The 12,053-nt window shown below is 40.6% G+C and overlaps 1 protein-coding gene across 1 annotated transcript in view; it reads left to right on the top strand.

Moving 5' to 3' along the window:
- TPRG1 (tumor protein p63 regulated 1) overlaps window positions 1-919 on the top strand; it is a 210,810-nt gene extending 209,891 nt beyond the window's left edge. The window contains exon 6 of the mRNA XM_053710249.1: window positions 1-919. This exon is cut by the window's left edge and continues 1,076 nt beyond it. The gene's annotated coding sequence lies outside the window, so the exon portion shown is untranslated.
- Window positions 920-12,053: the final 11,134 nt, after the last annotated feature.

Raw genomic sequence — 12,053 nt, 5'->3', positions numbered from 1 at the left:
ATATGTTGTGATTGGTTGATGGCTGTCACATGAAGCAGTAGAAATGGAAATAGAAATAACTTTGAAATTTGTCAGAAAAAAAATCTACTACTCATTTGAAGTTCAGACTAAGTGATATTAGCAATTTATCATGCATTTGTTAATTATGCAAATCTACTGTTTTTAATAGTGCTATATTTGTCAAAGATATTGCAACTTATAAAAACTAGCTTTGTAAAAAGATCTGTGGTGTCTCAGTAACTGCTTTAGTAGCACTATAAAATATTTTGGCATGAAAAAAGATTGAGAGTTGTTAAACTAACATGAGAATGAATTCTAACTTATGCAGTTGTATTGGTTAACAGAGGCATGCACCAGAAGCATAAAGACAAAAAACGTTTACATTCAGTAGAGAAACATAATTAAAAAAAAAAAAAAATGTAATCAATTTTAAAATATCCTCTTTTCCATGCGACAAAGTTTAGATAAAAACAAAGCAACCACACTAGATGAAGACACCCAGACATAAATATATTTTATTGTTATTCATTGTCATTTCATATATATATAGCAATATTTTCCGAATGTTTAAAAACCTATCCTATTTGTTTCTGCTTCATTTTTCATTTATTTAACCTTTTAATTTTGTAATACCAGAATGAGAATATTTTCTATGAGCAATCAGTTTTCCTGTGCAATTTTATAACTGTCTTTTTATCATTTAAATTAATGTGAAATGCACAGCCGTGTCAGATAAACATTGCCTACCTGAGGTAACTTCTCTATGAAGCATTTTTTTTACAAATGAGAGCATATTGAAACACTTTTCAATGCTTTGCTATATATTTCAAATTCACTTTTATTGTCTCTCTATGTAAAAATATATTCAATACTAATGACTTATACTCTTCATAATGTATAATTAAATAGCCTCTTCTCAGTTTGTGTTTTTAATGCATAGTTTGACTGATTCGTAGCAATCAAGCATTGAAAGAATATGTACCTGAACCTGATCATTTTGTTGCACAGATACTGATATTGATATTAAGATGCACAGATACTGATATAAAAATCCAGTATAAAACTGTTTAAAAATTTACGCCTAGATTTAGAGTTCTGCGTTAGCCGTCAAAACCAGCGTTAGGGGCTCCTAACGCTGGTTTTGGCTGCCCGCTGGTATTTAGGGTCAGTCAGGAAAGGGTCTAACGCTCACTTTGCAGCCGCGACTTTTCCATACCGCAGATCCCCTTACGTCAATTGCGTATCCTATCTTTTCAATGGGATTTTTCTAATGCCGGTATTTAGAGTCTTGGCTGAAGTGAGCGTTAGAAATCTAACGACAAGACTCCAGCCGCAGCAAAAAGCCAGGAGTTAAGAGCTTTCTGGGCTAACGCCGGTTCATAAAGCTCTTAACTACTGTGCTCTAAAGTAACACCCATAAACTACCTATGTACCCCTAAACAGAGGCCCCCCACATCGCCGCCACTCTAATAATTTTTTTTAACCCCTTATCTGCCAACCGCACACCACCGCAACCTACATTATCCCTATGTACCCCTAATCAGGATATTATATTTATTAACCCCTAATCTGCCTCCCCCAACGTCGCCGCCGCCACCTACCTACAATTATTAACCCCTAATCTGCCGACCGGACCTCACCGCTACTATAATAAAGGTATTAACCCCTAATCCACCTCACTCCCGCCTCAATAGCCCTATAATAAATAGTATTAACCCCTAATCTGCCCTCCCTAACATTTCGCCGACACCTAACTTCAAGTATTAACCCCTAATCTGCCGATCGGACCTCACCGCTACTCTAATAAATTTATTAACCCCTAAAGCTAAGTCTAACCCTAACACCCCCCTAAGTTAAATATAATTTTTATCTAACGAAATAAATGATTTCTTATTAAATAAATTATTCCTATTTAAAGCTAAATACTTACCCTTAGTGTTAGTTAGTAGTGGTGAGGTCCGGTCGGCAGATTAGGGGTTAATAATTGTAGGTAGGTGGTGGCGACGTTGGGGGGGCAGATTACGGGTTAATAAATATAATATAGGGGTCGGCGGTGTTAGGGGCAGCAGATTAGGGGTACATAGGGATAATGTAGGTTGCGGCGGTGTACGGAGCGGCAGATTAGGGGTTAATAATAAAATGCAGGGGTCAGCGATAGCGGGGGCGACAGATTAGGGGTTAATAAGTGTAAGGCTAGGGGTGTTTAGACTCGGGGTTCATGTTAGGGTGTTAGGTGCAGACGTAGGAAGTGTTTCCCCATAGGAAACAATGGGGCTGCGTTAGGAGCTGAACGCTGCTTTTTTGCAGGTGTTAGGTTTTTTTTCAGCTCAAACTGCCCCATTGTTTCCTATGGGGGAATCGTGCACGAGCACGTTTTTGAAGCTGGCCGTGTCCGTAAGCACCGCTGGTATTTAGAGTTGCAGTGGCGGTAAATTATGCTCTACGCTCCCTTTTTGGAGCCTAACGCAGCCCTTCTGTGAACTTTAAATACCAGCGGTATTTAAAAGGTGCGGGGGGAAAAAAGCATGCGTAGCTAACGCAACCCTTTGGCCGCAGAACTCTAAATCTAGCGGTTACTTAGAAGCTGCCAGTTTAGCTCTGTTGAAAAGGTTGCTGGAAAGCCCACTACAAGTGGGAAATAAGACACTCCCCCCTCCTCCTTCTTTTGCATATGAAAAGACCCTTTACACAAACAGGAGCAAGTTGGAGAAGGTAGCTGACGGTATTCACATAAAACTTTTGGGCTTGGTTAGGAGTCTGAAATTCAGAGCAATGTTATTTAAAAATAAGCAAAACTATAGATTTAAAAAAAAAATCTTTATGGGCTATATAAATAGATCATCTACAAAACATTGAAGCAAAGAAAAAATGAGTGTATAATATCCCTTTAACGTTGTCAACATATATCATATCATTTGTACTTGGTATGTGTTTCTATACAACAAAACAACATTTGTCTATTAATCTTGTATTTCACTAATTAGCACAAGAAAGGTCAAATATTCTTTTTATGATTGTAGAGCAAGTGATCTGGAAATATTACCCATTACATATATAAATACTTTAAAACAGGTGTTTTACAAAACAGTGTGTTAAATATTCTAAAATCCTGTAGCAGACTGAATGCTGTAAAATAAGGTTGGCCTCTCTTACGTGACATCCTGCCTCGTACATCCTGGATGAGAAATCATTTGAGTAATATTGGATATTTGCGTAATCCTTTACATTTTTTTTGGACATTTTTCAATAAAAGACTCTAGTCACCCTGCCCTTCCCTATGAAGGTGGTAGGACCCTATATCAATTAAGCGTTGTCATATTTGGCTCTGCATATATTGGCGAGCTGGGTATGATTCATAGTATTATGAAATTTTGCTTGTGAAGAGTCAAAAGCAACAACCTCTATTTATCATTGACAACTTTATGATTTGAACAAATGCATTTAAATGATTTCATTCTTATAAGGGCATACATTTTTAATATGTGCGAGTGTGTTGAATAAGTGATTTTCTGCCTTTATAAGTAAATCTTTCACTTACTTGGACTCTGCACTTCTTGTCTAATATGGTTTTCCATTTAAAGGGACACTGAACACAAATTTTTTCTTTCGTGATTCAGATTCATTTACTCCTATTATCAATTTTTCTTAGTTCTCTTGCTATCTTTATTTGAAAAAGAAGGCATCTAAGCTTTTTTTTTAGGTTCTGATCTCTGGATAGCACTTTTTTATTGGTGGATTCATTTATCCACCAATCAGCAAGGACAACCCAGGTTGTTCACCAAAAATGGGCCGGCATCTAAACTTACATCCTTGCATTTCAAATAAAGATACCAAGGGAATTAAGAAAACTTGATAATAGGAGTAAATTAGAAAGATGGTTAAAATGTCATGCTCTATCTGAATCACAAAAGAAAAAAACTGGGGTCAGTGTCCCTTTAACTTTGCACTACTCTTAAACAACTTATATTTTCTTCCTAATTGGAAAGAGTCCACAGCTGCATTCATTACTTTTGGGAAATAAGAACCTGGCCACCAGGAGGAGGCAAAGACACCCCAACCAAAGGCTTAAATACTCCTCCCACTTCCCTCATCCCTCAGTCATTCTTTGCCTTTCGTCCCAGGAGGTTGGCAGAGAAGTGTCAGAAGTTAGTTTTGCCTCTTATGGAGGGTACTAGTCTTCGCAATGGGACAGGAGTTTTAAGTAGCCCTATAAGCTTCTCAGTGAGGGCCTGGGTGAAAGTTAGAGTCCGGAGATGCAGGGAGAGTTCTCTTTTGCGACCCCATCCCGACTCGTATTAACAGCTCCTACAGCAATCGGCGTTGCCGAGTTTGGCAGACTACTTTTTCTCTCAAGTCCATGTCAGGGGTGATGCTACAACCTGTCACACTTGAAGGGCCATGTTCCCGTTCCACGCATAGATTCTGGTAAGATTGTTTCATTTTTTATTACATAATGTTAACACAGAAGACAGGGTCACAGTGTGGTGCCTTTTATCTTTATAGAATTAAGGGTTAATATCTCCTTAGGGGGGCTATTGAACAGGGGGGAATAATAATGTTATATGTTTATTTGATTTTATGCTGCTTTATGTGTGAGATGTTAGGCTCATAGACTGTTATGGAATATAAAGGTTTTACTTTCACTTTGAGAGCCATGCCACTTACAAGCTTGGCACACTTTCTCTCATAGCAGGGACAGACCTGCATTGTGATTCATTCCCTCTTTCCTGACCGGACTCAGAGAGGAGTCATAAATCTCTGTACTGTCTGGGTCATAGAAGGTGGTGAGTGCCCCAGCCATTGGGGTATAAGGGTGCCATTTTTTGAATAAAATAAGATGTTTTATTTCTCTAGTTCTCCGGTTATTGCACTAGCGATGGAGGATTCTGTTACTTTAGAGGGCACTCCCTCTATTCCTAATGAGTAACTCCTGTTTATATGGTGAGGAGGCCCTAGTTCCCCCTCTCAATTATGTTCCATATGCCCTGATAATGTGATATCAAACATGTTTGATACCCTGGAGCCGTCCACCTCTGAGGAGTAGTCATCCAGTGAGGTGTGTACCCTACATTGTTATCTCTATACACATGCAATTTTTCCGTAGCATTGCAGATCATCCATCTCCAGACGTTACTGCGCAGTTCAGACGGCAGTGTCTGCGGCCTTAATGCTGTACCTAGCCCTGCTAAGCACAAGCAAAAGGTTACATATTGCACTCCTTCCCAGAGTACATCAAATAATTTTTGGATTTAACTGATAGGGTTATCAGAGTATGAACTTTCTGGGTCGGAGTCTGCTACCTCTCCACCTCCAGCTGTGGAGGAACCAGACTTTAGTTTTAGGAATTTGCGCATCTTCTAAAGAAAGTTTTTGGCGAATTCAGGGGTTCCAGAAGTCATATTGCCTGATGAACCTTTATTTCCTAAATTGAATAGAGTTTGAGGACAGGGTGGTGCCTTCCCTTCCCTGCTCCTGCTGTCCCGGGTATTCCACCTTGGACTGTACAGTTCCCTGCGGGTACGACTGTCCCTGACTGACTGTTGTGCCTTCGTGTGTTAAGGCTGTATACAAAATACGTATAAAGCGCTTGGACTTAAAACACTTAAGCCTCCTCAAAATTAACCTCTTTCAGGTTAAAGCAAAAAATAGAAAGCGAGAAATGTGTATAAGGAGGCGCTAAAACAGCTCTAAGTGTTAAAAACTAAGAGACTAAGGGAACTGGATAATGGATAAAATGTGTGTGTATATTTTATTATGAACTGATTAGGATATAAAATGCAATTGAGCACTGCTGTGATAATTTTATCAGATCTCAGAATATATCACATTTAAAAAGAGAAGTAAAAAGTGGATTTATCTTCATTGTATCTATATGCTTTTTTATGAAGACAAATCAGTAAATACTTTTTTATATAAATCCACTTTTTACTTCTCTTTTTAAACGTGATATATTCTGAGATCAGATAAAATTATCACAGCAGTGCTCAATTGCATCTTATATCCTAATCAGTTCATAATAAAATATACACACATTTTATCCATTATCCAGTTCCCTTAGTCTCTTATTTTTTAACACTTAGAGCTGTTTTAGCGCCTCCTTATACACATTTCTCGCCTTCGTGTGTTAGACATGTTTTAAAGTTATTGAATGACCCTATCCTTATCGGATACAGGAATATTAAGTCTGCTCTTCGAATGGCGCACCTCATTAGACATGTGGGGATGATCTAATCTCCTGATTGTCCATGTATTGAGATCTTTTCATTTTTTTTTGGAAGATCAGGGCTCCGTTTGGCTGGTCCTGCGGTAGGCTTGTTTCTTTTTGGGAATTAACCTACGGGTTGCCTTGTATTTTATTTTCATCTGATAGGATGTCCTGTCTGTTTTCCTTCTTCCCCTCTGAGGGAGGATTTATGCGGCTTAATGGTTAGGACCTGGATTACAGGCTGGTCCTGTTTGGGTTCAGTTCTGTCTGGTAGCTGTTTGGACACATGGTGCCGCACTGCTTGGGTGGTCCTGTAGAGGCTCCAAGTGCTCATGTTATCCTCTGTGTTCAACTAAGTATTCTAGAGGACCGGTGGGTCCGTGAGGCAGGAAGGATTGTCTCAGTCCTTATAGTCTTCAATTTGGATGACTGGGTCAGTGGAGTTCCACTGCATCTCTCTCTTGTGTCTGGGGTTGTCAGACCCTAGAGCTCCTTCCCATGTAATGGAGGGTTGGTGGGCTTGCGCCCTCTTGCCGCTAAGTTGGGCGGTTTGGCCTTTTTTTTCTTTTGAGGCTCTGGGAATTGTCCTTCTGGACTTAGTTCTCAGCAGCTAGTAGTTTATATTGAGTAGTTCAGCTGCCTTGCAGCGGATTTGTAGCAGAATGTGACCAGCTACAGCTATTGCACATTGACTGTGTACTGTCTAGCTGTTTTTTATGAGACCTTTTTGTCTTCCTCTGTTGTCTCCTTTTAGGGACTTGGGTTCCCCTTTGGGATATGGTCGTTCCCTGTTAGGGGCACTGGGCATGGTCTCCTTGGGCTCTGCTCGGAGCTGGGGATGCTGTGCGTTCTTTCTCTCTATGATCCTTTGATTTTATGGAGGTGATGTGGAGACCAGCCTTTGCTTGAGTGATTTTGGACTTGGGGTATCCCCTTGCTTGTTGTCCTGTGGCTGTCTATGGGCTCTAGTATCGTTGTACGACTTTTAACACCTTAGCTCGGAGCATTGGACTTTGGCAAGGGGTGGTCTCTTCCTTGGGTCGGGACTTGCAAGTTATCTCGTTATCTGGGTTGATCTGGATATTGCATTGATATCTCCCTGTGGTCTGTTTTTTATATCAGACGGGGTGTTAAGTTCTCGGATATTGTTTGTTTAAACAATTGGGGGCTCGGATATGTTTTCTCCCTGGTGCTTCCGGTTGCTGAGGCTTCACTCAGTGTTTTCCTTTGTGGAGTTGTTGCCGGACTTTTTGGCTCTAGGGCTGGTTCGGGGTTCCCCAGTTCCTGGGAACTTGGGCTATGTCCTTTTACTTGGACTAATTGACCCGGTCACGGTTGGCCAGGTTGTCTGAGTGCTGATGCTCATTGGGCTGGACTTACGCCTTTATGGTTGGTGTCCCTTGGTCATCTTGCTGTGGTAACCTTATGGATTCAATGCTCTGCAGGCAAATGGGTTTGCAGTGTCTCTGCTGCAGCAATTGCACATTGGATGTGTGTTAGCAAGCTAATTCCTTAGGGGGATTCCCTCCAAGTTCATCTGCGTTGGAGACTGATCTCTCATTCAGCCTATGGCTTTGTGTCTTGTGGGCAGATGCTCTGCCTTTTTGGCTCCATCCCTTTTCTTAGGGTGGGGGCTTATTCTCCTTCTTATGGAGGTGTGGTCCTTTTTCTAGGGATTCTCTTGGATTCAGAAGGTTGGAACTGAGAGTTAACCTTTCAGAGGGGGGTGTTTTTCTCTGGGTTGTTACGTTCCATCTGAAGTCTTGCTGGCTCCGTGTCGAGACTATGGTGGGCCTTTTGTTAGATTCCTTTGGGTCTACGGCCTTGTCGTCTGTTTCTAAGGAGTCGGGTTGGCACCTGTGCTCTATTGGGATGGCTGTGGCCATTCTTCCGCTCGTTTTTGAGCTGGTGTTGGGGTTCTTCTGTTCTGTTTTCAAGACCTACCGATGCTTGGGCTGGCCCAGTTGGGAGTGGGTTCTGAGATGCGTCGTCATCTTCAGGATCTAGGTTGGCACTGTAGCTAGCCCCCTGGGTTTACCAGCTGAGGGTCCCGGTTTACCATTCACCTTCGGGTTCTGGATGTAACCTCTCTCTTTTGGGGGTGCAGTGGGTCTCGTTGAGGTTATATGCTTCCCCTTTTGGAGCCCTGTGTGTAGGTCTAGTGGCTTTGATTGCCTGGAAGTGTGCTCTCTGTCTGGGAGTTCTCCTTTTGCAATCTGTTCTCTTGCTGGCCGCTTTTTACTTCTTAGCAAGTGTTCTTTTGTGTCATCCTAACGATGGCTGCGTGTTCTTGACTCAAGATTTTTTTGACTGGGTCTGTTACACATTCTTTTTTTTTCTGATTACTATAGTATTCTTATTTCTGACGATCTGACGACTCCGTCTTCAGTCGTCTTTCGGTGCTTTTGCACAATGTTGAGAGAAAGGTTTCTCTTTTTTTTCCAGGCCCAGTCCTAAACCTCTGGTTTCTGCTTGGTCTGGGCGTAGCCTCCCTTTGTCTGTCAGGACCCATTTGGGTCTTTGTGAGCTTGGCTCACTATTGGGGGTTTTCTTTTTATGGACTTTGTGGTGACCTTTCGGTTCCCCTTTGGTTCTTCTTTGCCTTATCCCTTGGTGAGGGGCCGCCTGTTGGGCAATGGTGTCTCCTGGAGGACTGTTGGCTCAGTTGAGTCCGATTTTGCATTCTCTAGCTAGGCTTCTGGACTTTCTGCAGGTCAGTGCCCATGGGGCCTTTCCTTTTTAAAGTTTTCTCGGCTTCGGACGAAGCATGTTTTTTGTTGGGTAGTGGTTTCTTTTGGTTTGTTGTACTTGTTTTTCAATAGCCAAACTACACCCTTGCCTTATTTGATGGAGTCAATCATGACTCGCTTCTGAAGTAGTCACAGCAAACCATAGTAATTTTTTATCAAAATATGCTTTCTTATCTTATCATCTCTGCTGAAGCCAATTAGGGATAGATAAACTCACAATTTTCACACTTTTCTTAAAGGAAAAGGGGTAAATAAGTAAATCTTATTGCTAAGCTGTTGTACTATACACCATTAAATATTTTATTTTCAAGATGTTTAAGGTCCCTTTAAAAACATTAATTCTTTTAAGTATATACACTACCCAAATATCAATTGTCCTCAATATACACACATATTCACTTGCATATACTACAATACAATAAAAACAATACTATACACTATATATACTGTCCTGAGTATACATGCTATCACTGTCAAACATCTACTCTCTTTACTAAGTCCTACCAAGCACCTACTCTCTCTTTACTAGGTCCTACCGAACATCCACTCTCTTTACTAGATCCTACCAAACATCCACTCTCTTTACTAGGTCCTACCAAACATCCTCTCTCTTTACTAGGTCCTACCAAACATCCACTCTCTTTACTAGGTCCTACCAAACATCCACTCTCTTTACTAGGTCCTACCAAACATTCACTCTCTTTACTAGGTCCTACAAACATTCACTCTCTTTACTAGGTCCTACCAAACATCCAGTCTCTTTACTAGGTCCTACCAAACATCCACACTCCTTACTAGGTCCTACCAAACATCCACTCTCTTTTCTAGGTCCTACCAAACATCCACACTCCTTACTAGGTCCTACCAAACACCCACTCTCTTTTCTAGGTCCTACCAAACATCCACTCTCTTTACTAGGTCCTACCAAACATCCACACTCCTTACTAGGTCCTACCAAACATCCACTCTCTTTGCTAGGTCCTACCAAACATCCACTCTCTTTGCTAGGTCCTACCAAACATCCACTCTCTTTACTAGGCCCTACCAAACATCCACTCTCTTTACTAGGTCCTACCAAACATCCACTCTCTTTACGAGGGTCCTACCAAACATCCACTCTCTTTACGAGGGTCCTACCAAACATCCACTCTCTTTACGAGGGTCCTACCAAACATCCACTCTCTTTACGAGGGTCCTACCAAACATCCACTCTCTTTACGAGGGTCCTACCAAACATCCACTCTCTTTACGAGGGTCCTACTAAACATCCACGCTCTTTACGAGGGTCCTACTAAACATCCACGCTCTTTACGAGGGTCCTACCAAACATCCACGCTCTTTACGAGGGTCCTACCAAACATCCACTATCTTTATGAGGGTCCTACCAAACATCCACTCTCTTTACTAGGCCCTACCAAACATCCACTCTCTTTACTAGGCCCTACCAAACATCCACTCTCTTTACTAGGTCCTACCAAACATCTACTCTCTTTACTAGGAGAGAGAGATAATGAATTGACAAGGTTTGAAATAATTAATTTTAAGTGCAATAATAGTCTCCTTCAAACTTTGCTTTTGTCAAAGAGTCATCCATGTGCAGCAATTACAGACTTGCTGACTGATCCTTCCCTAAATAGTTCTTGCATAGTTTGGGCTGTGTTTTGGGTCATTGTCCTGTTGTTGAATGAAATTGGCTCCAATCAAGCACCATCCATAGGCGCTTGATTGCAAAATAAAGGGATAACCTTCCTTCTTCAAGGTCCCTTTTATCCTGTAAAAATCTCCTACTTTACCACCACCAAAGCACCCCCAGACCCTCACATTGCCTCCACCAGCATATTTTCATTTGGTCATCGTCTCACAAATGTTCTTCATTGTGATCCAAACACCACAAATTTAGATTTGTCTGTCCATAACTTTTTTCCAATCTTCCTTTGTCCAGTGTCTGTCTTCTTTTGTCCATCTTTTCTTTTCATTGGCTAGTCTGAGATATGGCTTTTTCTTTGCAATGCTGCCTGGAAGGCCAGCATCCCAGAGTCGCCTCTTCACTGTTGACATTGAGACTGGTGCTCTGCCAGTACTATTTAATGAAGCTGCCAGTTGAGGACCTGTGAGGCATCTGTTTCTTAAACTAGACACATTAATGCATTTGTCCTCAGTTCTGCACTGGGGCCTCCCACTCCTCATTCTACTCTGGTTAGGGCCAGTTTGCACTGTTCTGTGAGGGGAGTAGTAAACAGCATTGTATGAGATCTTCAGTTTCTTGGCAAATTCTCGCATTGAATAACCTTCGTTTCTCAGAACAATTATAGACTGACAAGTTTCAGAAGAAAGTTATTTGTTTCTGGCCATTTTGAGCATGTAATCAAACTCACAATTGCTGATGCTCCAGCTACTCAACTAGTCTAATGAAGGCCCATTTTATTGCTTCTAGAATCAGCATAAGAATTTTCAGCTGTGCAAACATAATTGCAAAAGGGTTTTCTAATGAGCAATTAGCCTTTTTAAATGATAAACTTGGATTAGCAAACACAACGTACCATTGAAACACAGGAGAGATGGTTGCAGATAATGTGCCTCTGTACGTCTATGTAAATATTTCATTAAAAATCAGCCGTTTCCCGCTATAATAGTCATTTACAACAATAACAATGTTTACATTGTATTTCTGATGAGGTTGATGTTATTTTAATGGACAAAAAAAATTTGCTTTTCTTTCAAAAACAAGGACATTTCTAAGTGACCCCAAACTTTTGAACACTATTGTATGTATGTGTATAAATAATAAAAAAAAAAATATATATATATATATATATATATATATATATATACAGGGAGTGCAGAATTATTAGGCACGTTGTATTTTTGAGGATTAATTTTATTATTGAACAACAACCATGTTCTCAATGAACCCAAAAACCTCAATAATATCAAAGCTGAATAGTTTTGGAAGTAGTTTTTAGTTTGTTTTTAGTTATAGCTATTTTAGGGGGATATCTGTGTGTGCAGGTGACTATTACTGTGCATAATTATTAGGCAACTTAACAAAAAACAAATATATACCAATTTCAATTATTTATTTTTACCAGTGAAACCAA

Source organism: Bombina bombina, chromosome 4 (genome assembly GCF_027579735.1).
Source record: "Bombina bombina isolate aBomBom1 chromosome 4, aBomBom1.pri, whole genome shotgun sequence".
Lineage (NCBI taxonomy): Eukaryota > Metazoa > Chordata > Amphibia > Anura > Bombinatoridae > Bombina > Bombina bombina.
This window is presented reverse-complemented; position numbering and strand designations above follow the sequence as displayed.